Source organism: Camellia sinensis, chromosome 2, assembly GCF_055761805.1.
Source record: "Camellia sinensis isolate YWXY chromosome 2, ASM5576180v1, whole genome shotgun sequence".
Taxonomy (NCBI): domain Eukaryota; kingdom Viridiplantae; phylum Streptophyta; class Magnoliopsida; order Ericales; family Theaceae; genus Camellia; species Camellia sinensis.
This window is the reverse complement of record NC_138962.1, coordinates 163,062,895-163,079,311: the sequence shown is the minus strand read 5'-3', so window position 1 is coordinate 163,079,311 and position 16,417 is coordinate 163,062,895. Positions and strand designations below refer to the sequence as shown.

At 34.7% G+C, this 16,417-nt stretch overlaps 1 long non-coding RNA gene across 1 annotated transcript; it reads right to left on the bottom strand.

The window, feature by feature from the left end:
• Window positions 1–2,621: 2,621 nt before the first annotated feature.
• LOC145820429 (uncharacterized) lies at window positions 2,622–6,334 on the bottom strand. The gene is made up of 2 exons (XR_014361972.1): window positions 5,903–6,334; window positions 2,622–5,809 (listed from the first exon to the last, which is right to left on the bottom strand). It is a non-coding gene; the product is annotated as an uncharacterized LOC145820429 (long non-coding RNA).
• Between the last annotated feature and the right edge of the window lie 10,083 nt (window positions 6,335–16,417).

The following is a 16,417-nucleotide window of genomic DNA, read 5'->3' as shown; positions in this document are numbered from 1 at the left end:
AATACCATAAGAGCTGAGCAGGAATTTTGCATAACTCGAGCAAACGTTCTCGTTGAGCTATGTCATGAAGTTAATATTAAATTGTCTCGCCGGTTAGCCATGCATATGCCAACTGACACTCCACAGTTGTTGCAAAGGGCATTGCATCATATCCACGACGAAGTTAATCGCATGACCCAACGTTCGCAAAGGTCTGAACTAATGAATACCGCAAATGAGCGTGCTGAAGATGGGTTAATGGATGATGCACACCAGTGCTTCGCTTGGAGCATGGATGTTATGTATGAATCTGATATTAAGATGTCAGATGATGATGATAATGAATGAAATTGTTTGGATGAATGACCAAACCATTTATCTTGTAATGGATTTGTAATGCTTATCCACGACTTATCAATGAAGGGAGAAATTTCAATAGTTTTTGAATAGTTCTTGTAATTCTACAAATAACAAATACCTTTGCTTTCTCTCCGTTATTGTTATTTTGAAGAACGCTACTTGAACTAGGTTTTCATGATTTCATGCATTATTGATGTGGAATATAATGATGATATTGAATGAACTTGGTTGCATGTATGACCAAACGTTTTCATTCATTATAATGGCTTTGCAATGCTTATACATGAGTTATCAACAGGAAGAGAAATTCGTAACGAATCTTGACATGTGTACTTATAAATGTAGTGATTTCATAAACTTCAGGATCATATAACAAATAGTTCAAATACATCCGTAAGCTAGATGAACAACAACATTGTCTTACACTCTAGTAACGAAGATACGACACAACATACATACGACACAACATACAACATTGTTTAAGACATTATTTCGCTCAATCATTGTCAATTCTCTGTTGCTTGCTTCTGTCATTTCAATGCAGTAAGTTGTCACATCGCCACAGTAAACTGTTTTTTGATGCTTGCTTTTTTAAGACAGTAAGAAGTCACTTCGAACTAACGATTTCAGTACAAATTGGTGTTTGCAAAAAATTATAAATTAAATCATAAAATGAAACAAAGGCTTTAATTTTCTTTGTTTTAAAGCAATACTTTTCATAAACAACTATGAAACGGAGTGCAAGTAAATACCCCCAAGTGTCTTGAAATGCCCATGAGTTAAGTTACGTGAGATAAAATCGAAATTATTTTCTCAGTCGCAAATAGCACTGTGAAACACACCCACAGTGAAGTATCTAGATATAGAACATGTACATCAGTCAAAAACTTATGTTGCTTGGGATTCTTCAAATACTGAGGGGAGTAAGGTTGAAATACAATCTCAAACCGGGCATGAGAATGAGTCACCCACAGTCAAGTAAGAAGATGTTGAGCATGTACCTTAGTCAAAAACTTCTGCTGCTTGGGGTTCTTCGAATATTGAAGGGAGTAAAGTTGAAATACAATCTCAACCCAGGCATGAGAATGAGTCACCCACTAATATCTGGAGTTGTAATAAAAATAGCCAGTCCAATGGTGGCAAGGAGTCAGCTGTTGACAAAAATCAAACTTTGGGGAACGACACAACGTCAAAGGCAAATGGTTGAGGGTCCAGTAGAGGGAGTTAGGGTTCTTTGAGTGAAGAGGGCCACAGTGATGATAGGAATGAAGGAATGTGGGGTTGGCAAATTAAAGAATTTGGGTGCTGGAGAAACTATTTATTATTATAGAATTTGGGTCCAGTTTGAGGGTTAATCTATTCTATTATTAAAAAGGAACACCAATTTTGGTGTCATGAATCTGAAGCCTGGCTTACAAATTTTTTTCTATTTTTCCTAAAATGACCATAACTTTTTAAATAATCTATTATTTTAAAACTTATATCAAATTGTAATTATGGGTAAAATCGTAAATTACCAACTAAGTAAATAGCTTCCATTTTTCCACTTCCCACATTTTAGAAACTGCTGTGCAGTTCCACGTTTCACCATCTTCTCTCTTTTTTTATTGTTTATTTTTTTTTTAAATTTATAACAAACTGCTGTGTAAGTTCCACAGTTCATCATCTTCACTCTATTGAAAAACTAAAATTTGTTTCTTTCTTTTTTTTTTTTTTTGGAGAAAGACTATTCAAGTATTCAAGAACTTTTTTCTTTCTTTCTTTCTTTCTGTTTTTTGGGGGGAAAAAGCAGAGTATATAAAATTCGTGTTTTTGTTTTCTTAATGTTGTATGTGTGTGTGCGCACGTTGTTTAAAAAAATCAATGTTCTTAAAATTTTTATTACATTATCAGGTTCTGTACCTTTTTTTTTTGGGGTAGTGTTATGTAGTCTGAAATTTTTTTGTGTGTGTGTGTTTCAAAAAAAAAGTGTTCTTAAATTTATCATTATGTTATCAAATTCTTTGGGAAAAGAAGTACAGAATAATAAATAAAATTTATGTAATTATTTATTTTGTGTTTTTTGTAGAGAAATAATTATATACTTAAAAAAATTATTTAAAAAAAAAACTGTATAAAAAATTATATAGTTTATTATTGTAAAACGAAAATCCACATGGTACCAAATGCAGCACAACTTCAATCTCTTATGTATATAATCACCCTATTTAAACCCATTGTGACATCATGATTTGAATATTTGAAGTATTTAGGAAATCATCAAAATAAGTAAGAATAAAAAATTGTAAAATTCTATTTTCGAATAAATTAATATGGCACATTTACATCCTCTGTACAAATTTGATTTACAAAAACTATAACAAAAACTATAAATAAATAAAAACTATACACTCCATATCACACCCGCTAATGCCCTAACCTGCCCCCAGTCCCACAACCCCGACCGTAGACCTCCCTCCTCGGTCTCCTGCCGTAGACTCTCTAAATATATGGCTCCCCCAATCGTAAATGTGCATCCTGTGGCACTCCCTCCCCTGCATGTGGCCCTCCACTGACTATCTATGGAGCCTGTGAGTGTGACCCTCCCTCTCCTGCCTATGCTGCCCCTGATCCTGTCTCTGGCCTAAGATCAAATACTGTTGTGAGCTGTGAAACTGCTTCATCTGGTGCAACTGTATCATGATCTGCAGCTGGACCTCGACCTCGACCTCTGCCTCTGCCTCTGCCCGCACCCCGACTATAGTGATCCCGATTTTCCCTTGTTGTTTAACTGTATTCTAGACTCGGTTCCGTGGAGGGGTTGTTGTCTTATTCTCATTTCTATCCTTTACTCTTTGTATTTGAGTCTTGGGTTATGTTGGGCAGGTGTGAAACAGGTTGGTTGTGTTTAGAAACCCAAGGTTGATGCCCAGATTTTGGCCTTGACGCTCGAGTGAGCCTTTTGTTTTTGCTTCTCCGCTCAAGCGGGAGTTTTGACGCTCGAGTGTGATTTTCCATCTCCCAGTTTTTTTTCTCTGTAGGTCATCGGACGCTCGAGCAGGGATTTTGACGCTCGAGCAGGACCCTTTGATTTTGTTCCTCCGCTCGAGCGAGGATTCTGACGCTCGAGCGGGGACCATGGTCTGCAAAAATTCTAGAAGTGTGCATCCGGCGCTCGAGCGGCGCTTTTGATGCTCGAGCGTGAGTCTGTGTCTGACGCTCGAGCGGGGAATCCCACGCTCGAGCGGACCTGTTTTTATATCAGTCCAAATTTTGACTTTTTAGATTACTTTTTCGGTGCCTTTTCGCTTTCTAACTTTTCAAAATCTCCATTTGAGAGCTCCTCTCTCTAGATTTCAACTTCTCTCTAAGGTTTGATCTAGTTTAAGTGATCTTCCACCCTTGTCCCTTTGTAAAAAGTGTGGGGTTTGGCTTGCTCTTCATTTTGATCCGAAAATCTTGAAGTTTGGAGCACTTTGGAAATTCTTCATCTTCTCCATTTGGTCTCATCTCTTGAGGTAGGGATAATTACTCATGTATATGATCTTTGACATAAGCTTTTGATCATTTTGATTTAATGTTGGTGTTGGGTAATTTTTGGTATTAGGGTTTCAAAAGTTATAACGAGGGGTTTTGTTATTTTGACCCACACTTGGGTATTTTGGGTCATAATATGAGGGTATTGATGTTATTAAAGATATTTTGAGCCTTTGGGTCAATATTGAGAAAAAAGGAAAAAGCCTTAATTTCATTGTAATGAATTATTTTGTACAATTAATTTGGAAAGTTATGGAAATATGAAATTGGGATGCAAATGATGAAATTGGCTTAAGAAGAGATTGAATGGTAGAGTTGAACTTATTAATCACTCACCTTTGAAAATGTGGATAAATTATCTGTTTGAGGCATTTATTATCTATTTAGAAATAACTGCTTTGGGCTATCGGTGGAGGATAGTCTTAATTATTGTAGACACTGCATGATGATTAGGTGAATTAAAACTAATCGATTGAATATGTCATTGAATATGACGGTTGGAATAATACATCAAATATGTGTATTGATTGACCATGTATATGATAATTGTTTATATACATTGTATTGTGTGAGAGGAGATAGGGGATGTACTCCACGGTTTGGGAGGAGATAGAGGATGGACTCCTAAACCGGATATTATTTGGGAGGAGATAGGGGATGGACTCCATTGATATAGCAAATATGTGTATCTATTGTGAAGTATGGAAGTGTTTTGATATGATATTGATACAGCAAATATGTGTATCTATTATGAAGTATGGAAGTGTTTTAATATGAGTTGTTATCTCATTTAATAAGGAAATGCTTTATAATGAGTCGTAGTCTCATTAAATTGTTGGCCAGGTTCTGAGCCATGTTATGAATTGAATAATGGTTAAGTAAAGGAGAATGAAATGAAACATGGACATATTCGTCATGGGACTGGAATGTGTTATAAGCCGGTTTTTGTGAGATTAGACATTTATCAAATGCTAATGTTTTAGTTATTGCTCATATTATGTTTAGCATATCTCTACTGAGCGTTGACTCACCCTATATGGGACATTATTTTCAGGTGCAGGTGATATGCGGCCTCCAAGGCCCTAGCTTGGGAGGTTGTAGAAGTTGAAGGCTTCTCTTTTTATGATTATCTTTTTGTATTACATGTAGATCAATCCAAGGGCTATTTTGTGTAAAGAGTTAGAACTCTATTTTAGTTGAACCCAAGTGTTGACTTGGAAAGTTGTAAGCCTATAGGGCATTTACTTTTGCTGCCAACATGTAATATCTTTCGTAATGAATACTCTGATAAATAGAATTATGCTTTCTTCTCTTAAGTTTATGGATGTCTTGAATGTATGAGAAATGGGTTTATTTTGAGGGCATTACACCGACCTCGGCCGCGACGTCCGCCACGACCATAACCTCGGCCTCTCCCTCGTGCTCTGGGAGGGGGCTCAATATGGGCTTCATCCTCAACGTGGGAGATGTCAGTGATAACTGCATCATGTGTACTCATGGTCGCGGTCAAACTAGTCCCCACAAAAGTAGGTGTATGTAGTGTGGGACTATGTGGTAACTGGGTGGGTGGGGTAACAACGTCATGCATGTATCAGGGCGGTGTCCAATCAGGATCAGCTACATAAGGTATACGAGTATGCTGGGTAGGATGTACGTTGAGGGAATCTGGAGATATGTATGGGGTAGCATATGGTGGAGTGATTGATGTCCAAGGACCTGATGTGGCCGGCGCTGAAATGGAAGGCATTGACGTGGACGGCATTGATGTGTTTTGAGCAGCTGCTGCACTGTGCACACCGTAGTGGCCAAAATGCAGATAATCTCCCCAATGGGCATGCTGGATCGCCTCGTACAATAAGTCTCGAATCTCTGCAACAGCCTACAAGGCATGCTGTCCATCACGCCTAAAAAGGGCATCCTCAGCCAAGTGATATGACCTCCCAGCTCCAACCGCCTGAACAAAAATTCAGACGTATTAGGCTACAGTTGATTAAAAGTAAATCAATTGTGATGTTAATAATTATCTGACACATGCTATGATACTCACCAATGCCTCAAGATAAGGCCCAACTCCCTGATATCCGGACTCAGACAGGTGGCTCGGATTACCGACTAGTAAGCGTGTATGTCGCCGATACCACAACATGTAAGGGTCGGAAGAGGGGAGCACCTCATCGCTTCAGTCAGCCTGTACAATACTGTCCCGACGGGCATCCCACAACTATATATATCGCATATAAAACAGACTCCAGTCAGTGCCAGCTCGACCACGCCCATTAGTCACATGCAACCGCCACTCGGTGTCGAACCAATCCGGCACGGACTGGACCTGACCAAACTATCGGAGGACACGATGGAGGAGATGCCACTCAACCACGTCAAAACAAATAAGTGGCACTCTCGCCATCCATATCTCCTGACCTAGTCGGCAGTAGTCGGGGACCGTACTGAGGACCCCAGCATAAGGCTGCCAAATAAACTACAATAACGACAAGTATATTAAAATTCGCTCGTGAACTCAAAACATTTACAATGAACAAGACAACTAAAATTGAGAGCAAAATTTCATACCTCGCCCTCCATCATCCGGTCGAGCTGGTCTCTATAAACGACGACTACGTGGGTCGATGAGACCTCGTGGCCAAAGTCAACCCTCCACTGGCTACCTCGAGGTCCGGGTGGCAACTGCATGTCTCCCTAGCCCATGGGAAGCTCACCAGGAGCAACCACTTGCCACCTAGATGGGACAATGCGAATCAATCTCTCCCACGCCCAAATCTGCAATAGTTTGAACGCAATTACAATACTGATATATGTCATACAATATGAATTGACATGTAATAAAATTCTTACTAACCTGTAGCAAGACAAGTGGTCCTCCGATCTCCTTCGTACCCACCTGAGCTGCTCGACATAACATCCTATACCAGCATGCCAAAGCCACGCCACCTCAACTGTACTGGCAGATCTCATTAATGTCTTTCAGCAGTGGCAAGTACATCAACTTGAGCAGGTTCTATGACTTATCAGGGAGAATACCCCCCAATAAGCCACAGAATATATGCTCGGGCATGCTGTTGTACCAACTCATCTGGAGCCTGATCTGGAAGAGGACCAAACTGCTCGGCCAATCACCTCACCCTCAGTCTACCTGCCTGCAAGTCTGCAGGTGTAGATGCTACTTCTAATAGCTCAGCACATAGGGCTATCCACTGCTTCCTCGTCAGTGATGGGTCAACTCCAGTAACTGCTCGCCTATTAATCAGTAGACCATATAGGACAGATACGTCCTGCAATGTGACGGTGGCCTCCCCGATCGAAAAATGGAATACATGAGTCTTTGTGCGCCACCTCTCGACGAGAGCAGTGATGAGTGAGTGGTTCAGTCTAATATGCCCGATACGGTAGACACCATAGAATCCCGTGCATAGTATATACTGCAAGACTCTATGGTCCAACAGATGCTCCCACACGCCAGAATCTGCCCGGGGGCATGTCAACACAGTACGTGCCTCGTCCTGTATAACAGAATGACTAGTTTAAATAATAGTATTGTCACGTAATATAAAACAAAATGCAGGGTATTTTAATTATAAGTGTAAAGTCCAACAAACGTTATTGCATACCGGATGCTCCCATATACTGTCAGCCCGATGTGGATGACTGAAAAGTGGGACCTCCTCACGTAGATGTGCCATGAAGCCTGTACAAGTGAAATACTAGATCAAAACAATAAAAATCTCATTTAATCATAACAGAAAACTGTAATTATTCCATAAATTACAATTTGTAAAAGAAAAGTATACTCAGCTATTTCAAAATTTAAATTTGTGTGATACTATTTATGAAAGCAATTCACTAAACTGTAATTAATTTTTATTTCAAAAACCTCTATTGGTTAACTGTAATTTAACTATAACAATTAAACTCTAATTAATTCCATACATGACGACTTGAAAAAAAAAATGTGCTCGGTTATTTTAAAATTATAAATTTGTATGCCACTAACATGGAAGCAATTCACTAAAATCTAATTATAATCATAAAAAAAAAACTCTAATTATTCCATAATTTATGATTTTTAAATATATATATATATATATATATATATATATTTGTACTTTAAGATTTAAAATTATGTGTCATTAAATATGATAAAAATTCAACAGAACCTACTGTTATGTATGCTGTAACTAATATAGAAATCTTTTCCAAAATAATTTTAGGACTTCAGTTACATAAGCTTAATAATGACCATGAACATAGTACAGTAACATGTGGATAGTTTTCCTACATAAATATTTACAAAAAAAATTGAATGAGAATTTTTTTTTTTTCCCAATAATAGGTTGATGATTTCATTATTGGCATATTTGACAAAACTTAATTATTGATTTTGTAATGCTAAAAGTTTGAATAAATAATAAAATTTTTAAATTACATAAATTTATTCATAAATTGTAAATGTGAACAATGGTTGTAGCATTCGAAAATATTAAATTTATTCATAAATATTAAAATTTCAAGTGGTAGAAGAACTATTTGATTAAGTATAAAATTTTGTAATACACATTTTCAATCAAGTACACAATAAAAAACTTAAGCCTATGTGCTACAGTTAAATGTTTTTGCATACATTTTTAGTTTTATTTATTAGCTTAGTATGTTAGTTGTAAATTTTTTTTAATATAAAATAATTACAATACATAAAGAATTAAAAATTAAAAATTATCTATTACAAATAGAAAATGATATATTTAAAGAATTAACAATTACAATATAGTTTAACATGGGGTCATTTGCATTACAAGCTAAAATTCACATGGGCAGTCCAATTACAATCTCAAAATTAAAAATCGCAACCATTTTACAATTTCACAATTCACGAAACTCATGTAAGCATTACATAGTCTTTATCGACCAAGCCGCGCCAGACATGTTCGCCTATCATGACCTGTCTGCTGGCACTCACTACAACGAGCGGTCAAATGCCTATTTAATATATCCATCTCATTCGGAATACGGGACATAGATTTACGTCCCCGTTTTACTTCTCGCAAATGAAGTACATTAGGCATTAAGGTCCACTGCGGATCATCCCAATAATCTTGATGTGGTATTGGATTAAATTTAGTTTCCCAAACCCTCATGTATACAAGAAGCCTATATACTGGATCAACGTACTCGAATGGATTGTCACCACATTCAGACATAACAGTAAGCATATGAGAACATGGATAGTGTCTTATCTCGTATTTGCCACAACTGCACGTGGGTTGATTCATACGCACAATCTGTGTATTGCGACCTCGTCCATGGCGAAAAGATGTTCTCACCTCAAATACACGGCGGGGCCTATCAGACAATATTGATACAAACTAATGAAGTTCATGTTTTTAGGTGTAATTAATTTCACAACATAATAATAACAATTTAGTTTACATTACAAACTAACCTGTCATACGATATTAACTGGAAAATATTCCCCATTGCGATGCCCTCCTCGATAATTTTTTGCATCTCTCTAGGGTATTAGAACTCATTCCGTACATCTATTTCTGCTTGGGCTCCCATCTCGTCGAAATATTTTACTAGTCGTCAAAATGTAAACTCAACCATAGCTGCGATAGGTAAGTTCCTTGCACCTTTCAAGACACTGCTGAAGCACTCCGCGTCATTGCTGGTGAATACCCCCCACCGATATCCACCGTCATACGTAAGGGCCCACTCCACAGGAGTCATCTTGCAGACCCAATCGATGGCATCTTGGTCAATAGCCTGTATTTGTTCTAAGTAAGCGTTACACTTTCGTCGTTGATGAGCACTCCCTGCTTTCCATAGAAGTTGTTTCAGCTCCTTATTTTTAAACTTTCTATTAAAGTTACTACAAACATGTCGAAGGAAGTGCCGATGATATCCAACAAATTGGAGTGACGGATTCAGCCAATGCCGCCTCACAGCAGCTAAAATACTCTCAGCTCGATCAGATATCAAAGTCACTCCCTATCGATCCATGACAATATGTTCCTTGATATTTAAAATGAAGAACGACCAAGACTCCAAACTCTCATTGTCGACAACAACGAATGCAAGCGGTAATACTTTGCCATTGGTAGTGACGATGGTTGCTACAAGCAACAAACTAGTGTATTTGCCGTTTAAGAATATACCAACAATGGTAATAACAGGCCTACAATATCTAAATCCATCGATGACGGGTTTGAAAGACCAGAAAACAAAGTGGAAGACGGGCATAATGGTTGTATCTCCGGTATATCTATACTTCCATTGAACGATGGTGCCAGGATTAGATGTCTGTAATGCATGCATGAATTTAGGCAACTGGCTATATGATTCATCCCAATCCCCGAATACCATTCTAATTGCCTTTGCCCTTGCATGTCATGCCTTCTTGTATGATATACTGTAGTTCATGGTCTTTTTGATATCTTCGATGACATTCTTAATTGGCATATCAGGTTCATTCTGCATACGACAATCAAATATGAGTTGGATTATTTGAGTGTGAACATTATAAACAAACAAATATGTATATATATATAAACATTTATTTTTTATACTCACCGCAACTTGTCCCAAAAGATGATAAGCAATGTAACTGGAGCTAATATTAGTGTGGTCCCTATTCATTCGTGGGTATAAACAATGGTAAGAACCCCTGTACTGCTTTATTTCAAAAAGACCATGTTTTCTACTAAGAGATGCACGCAACCACCATCTGCAATCGTGCTTGCAAGCAGACACCCAAAGGTCTTGCTTGGAGGTTACGACCTTATACCCTCGGTTATTTGTTGCATGGTACAATTTCACAGCATGTACAAGTTGCTTCTTATCAACAAAAACCATCCCTTTGTCCAACTCTAGATTTTCAGCGTTCCAAATTCAGTAACGGGAAACGACATCACGGTTACTCATGTCAAAATCACCACCCATGTGAATGTTCTCATAGAAAGGGATTTCAGGTCTAGGTGGAATTAGGGCATTTTCAAGGTCAACAGGAGCGTCGGCATCATCTTCATCATCATCATCATCTGATTCGCCCAATAAATTTTCTTCATCACACATTTCATTCTCATCATCGTCTAAGGCGACATCAGGACCGTACATGGCATTGTTAGCAAACTGTACATAGTTCACCGTTTCAGCCATATTACCAGCAACTTCAACTGGAGTGGTATGATGGCTGCAGGTGGGCACATCTTCTGTGATATTGTGAAATTCATAATCATATCCACCACGTGAACTTGATTCCACATCATGGCCCTCAAATGTCTGTTGTGTGTAGCCCACTGCATAACATTGATCTAATTCATACATAGGAGACCGCAATACTGTCGTGTCAATCCCATGTGTCAGCAATGTAGTGAACGGACGAGAATCCATCTGTGTCATATTTGGGACATTGTATACAACCTCTTTATCAATGCACATTTCCAAATAATTTGGTGGTTTGAAACTTGCACCGATACTTAATACAGTGTTCAACGCCTCATCGTCATTGATCGGTAATATCTTGTATTTACTGATTGCTTGCCACTGGCGATAAGGATATCTACATTTGAAGTTCAATCGGACACTTTCCCCGTAACTTGTCACCTTGGACATGAACATCTCTTCCAAATTGCTAAGCATGGTTCCAAGTTGCACCCCATATATTCCTTTCGGCTCAGCATCATATGACACATCTTCATCGGGATCTCGAATTATGTTTCCCCCCCAATAGAAGATAATTGGAACAGTGTCCATATGCTTGCTTTAATTAAACAAAAAACATTAAAATATCAACAATATATTTATATCGGATTTTACTTCTAAAAGAATTATATGAATTTTAACTCATTCAATTGCAATTACTTGTAAGGCAAGAACTTTATTTAAGTAATCAGCAATTGTAATCCAACAATCATTATTGATTTTTTAATTAAAATATGAGTTAAAATAATTATTATGTTTTGGGTTTTTTAGCTTTTTAAGAAAAAAGCTTACAACACATAAAGAATGTTGGTTTGTTTTGACATGACTGTCTATGGAACTCATGTGTTCTGTTTTTTTTTATTATTTATTATGATTAACATCATGCTCTTGTGCACGGTAAATGTAAATTTTTCTTTTTTCACGTTTCTTCTTCTTTGTTTTGGTAATATTTCAGTGTTTATTTGATTTTTTTAAATTAACCTGTTTTTATTTTTGTGTTGGTTATTTGAATTTGTTTAGGCGGACACTTGGTGAAAAGAAGTTGTGAGAGTCAAAAGACAATTTATATTTTCCTATAAGTGACATTTATATCATAAGTGACATTTTCCTATAAAAATCAACCCTCTCATTTTTGTCAATTTATATTTTCCAGGATAGAAGAAACTCTAGAGGTGAAACATTACTTCAACACAACTAAACATTACTTCAATTTATATTTTCTCCCATTTTTATTTTTCTCTCTATTTGTTTATTATTGTTTATTTTCTCATTTTTGTTCACTTATTTTTGTTCATACAAAACAACGGCTGAGGTTTCATCTTTACATGAAGTTTTTTTAACTCCCTATGTGGAGACTCGTATCTTTTCTACATGAAGGTTCTTTTTCTTCATTTTGGATTTATTTTATATTTTGTACTCAGATTTATTTTATTACATGAGTTATTGTTAGATGTATAATATATTAAATCTTGTGTTTTGTCATAAAAAAATAAATATAAAAATAAACAATTAAGACTTGTACTAAAATTTAAATTTCATATTGTCATTTTGACACAAATAGACATGCAATGTATTGTACTATATAAATGAAAGATGTCACATTCAAAAATAAAAGCAAAAAAAAAAAAAAGGAACGCTCCCTGCATACAATCACTATCACATTTAATATTTGCTTAAGGATTCATCATAAACTATCTACAAATTTAAATATAAAATTATAAATTCATAACATTTGTACCTACTTCTGAGTTACATGAATTAGGCATATTTTACATTTGTTACAAAACTAGTATGCTACCCAAAAAAAAAAAAAAAAAAAAAAACTCTCTTTTTGTCCACTTCAAGAACTTTTATGATAAGAGCTCATCATAGGTCCACGTAAAAGAAAAATCTCAATCAAACCCATAGGAACACACCACACTATTCAAATATAATAACTTAATTGAGTTTTGAATAGAGATGGTAATTTTTCCCAATATCACTTCAATGAGAAAATAGGGTGGGGACGGGGAAATTATATTTTCACACACTTAATAACTAAATAACTCTTACATCATAATCAAAATAATGTCATAATTGACCTCACAATATGTTATAACTAATCACATTATGTCATAATTCAGCTAAGTTTTTGTTCTGAAGATCTTTTATTAATTTTGGATAAATTTTACAAGAGATTTCTAATTTTTTATGATAAAAATTAGAATTATTAAAAGTGTATTATGCTATTCTATGATACATATATAATAACGAATCTATGGTGTGTGATAAAAACAAACGTAATTTTTTCCGACAACTTTTTCAACATCGTCAACAATTTTCACCTTGTCCTTATTACGAAACAAGATTTTACCTTGGATCTAATACTTTATACCCATTTGAAATAAACTTTTCACCAATTGTCATTACTATTTAAGAATGAAATTAGACATTTGGTAATGAATTACTATCCTGTCATGACCAAAATTTTATTTCAAAAAAGGTATACCATTTAGCATGAAATTATTTGGTTCTTAAAAATACATTTATTAGTGGCATGAAATTTTTACATTACAGTGTATACTAAATATATTTTTATTTTCATTTTTGCCAACAAATGAACATAAACATGTTTAAAATATTGGACAAATTACAAAAAATACTCCAGAGTTTTACATATTTTTTAATTTAAATTCGAAAGTTTTAATTTCATCAATTTAAATATTGAACTTCATTATGTGTCACAACCTACACTCATGTCCACCTCAGTTACTTTGTTTATCAATTTTTTTTTTTTAAATACATGTGGCAATATATTATTTACTCTTTTAACTTCTTGTAAAACCACTTTTAAACTTGATCATACTAGATCACAAACTATCCTAACCATCCATTTAAATATTACCATGCACCTCACACAGTGGATAAACTCTCTCTCCTTCCCTATCTCTTTCGCCATTGAAACCTACCTATTTCCTGCTACAGCCCAACGCCATCAAAACCCACGCTGCCTCTACAATCATCCTCCCCTTCCCCTTGCCCCACAACCCATCGCCACCCTTTAAATGCACTGTTACAGTTTGAAAATCTGGTTCCATTTCTTTTGGTAAAAATACTTCACTCAAAAAATAATTTTTGGAAATTTCTTTCACTTAAGACTACTCATCTAAATAGTCTATTTCTCTTCACATGGAAACTTGGGAATAATCATCAATTATCTTCAATAAGATAGTCAATTTGATGGGTAATGGCCTTCCCCATTGGATTAAGCATCCTTATAATAATATAAATTTATTAAAATTCTTAAAATGCATCAAACAAGTGGAGCCATCCAAGCACTATCATTAATTTAATTTTATTTATTTTAAAAAAGCCCTAATTAATTTTATAATATGGTAACTTTTGTATATGATTAAGTCACTTTATGCGACAGCAAAATATTTCTTTTCTTAAAAAATAAACTCATGCAAATTGTTGCCTAAGTGCTTAAACCTTGTACCAACTACCAAAGTACAGAAGAAACTTTGAAGACCAGATCAAATTTAGGCAATTTGTGCTGTTTTTAAGACATACAAAATAGTTCTAGAACTTTTCTCATTTTACAGTTGTATATGAATTGAAAAAATAAAAATAACTATACTTCTTGTCTTAATTCTTTGTTCTCATTGCTCTTTTTTTTCTCATTCTTTTTGAGGTTGGATATGATTTGTTCATATGATCATTTTTGAATTCATACATATGTATAGATGTCCTATACAAAAATGTCTATTGAATTTGAAACAAAAAGAAATTTTGAATCACATAGCAGCAATAACTTCAGATTTTGAATAAGTCTAAGAATACAAAAATGGTTATAGAACTGGACACAAAATGTATATAGATGGATAACATTTTTCAAAATACTAACAAACTCTATAAAATTTTATGCGTATATATGTATTTGTATTCAATTTTATGATCAATTTTTTTGTTTATAACAAAACTATAAGATTTTTAGTTAGTGACCCATTTTGATTTATAAGATCTGTAAAGGGGCAATTCCAAAGATTCCAGTCATGGCAGAGTTTAGAGGAATATCAGATATATGCACGCGCCTTATTGAGTATCCAAAAACATTATTTCTATGATTTGAATCCATAACACTCGAATAATAATAGAATTAGTTTATTTTATTTTTTATCAACATAATAAAACAACCTTACCATTGCAGCAAGGGCCTCCCTCCCTCAATATGATCAATTTCTAAAAGGCATTGACTCCAAATAAATAAATAAATAATAATAACTCTACACAATCCTTAATTTAGGCAATGATTTAATTATACGCATGTAAGTGGGAGAAATTTAAAAAAACATTATTTTGTTTTCTTTTTATAAATCTTGATCTATGCTCCAAGGTTTGTCAGATTTACTAATCTCATTGGCTTGAAGTTGTTATTTTCTTTTCTTTTGTTATTTTTCAAAATTTAGTCACTAATGCTATATTTGGTTGAAGAATTTGGAAAGGAACTTGGAAAGAAAAAGAAAAAGAGTAATGTTAGAGACCCCAAAAATTCTATTTGGTGAGTTTTTGCTAGAGACCCCAAAAAGAGTAATTCTATTTGGAAAGGAACTTGGAAAGAAAAAGACAGAGTAATTCAGCTAACTTTTTTATTCTGAAGATCTTTTAACTTTTTGTTCTGAACATCTAAATTAAATATTTGGTGCATCAAGAATTTCATAGTGATTTATGATACGATAACAAGATCATTTTTGTTCTTAATTTTTTTAAAAAAAATTGTGAAATGTTACACTGTGTTATTGAGTGACATATAATCACATTGTGTTTTCAGAATACTAAATAATTTCTCGTATACTATAGCAAGAGCATCTCCATAAGATTAATTGAACTTTTAGTTATATTTTTAACTTAAGAGTTACTTTTTTCCCATTATGGAATGGAAAGTGTTAAAAATTGTCTCGAAATATTTTTTTAATATTTAATGTAGTAGTGGCCTTTTAATCACAATCTAATAAAAAGTAAACCACAATGGACTATGATGCAAATTAACAACTATACTTTGTATAATAATTAAAAAAATCATTCGGTGCATTAAGAATTTCAACGTGATTTATGATACAATAACATGATCATTTTTGTTCTTATTTTTTCTAAAAAAATTTGTAAAATGTTACACTGTGTTATTGAGTGACATATAATCACATTGTGTTTTCAGAATACTAAATAATTTCTCGTTTACTATAGCAAGAGCATCTCCAAAAGATTAATAATAATAATAATAATAATAATAATAATAATAATAATAATAATAATAATAATAGTAGGACTCAAAGAACAGGACTCAAACTATACAAATTATGGAATCTAA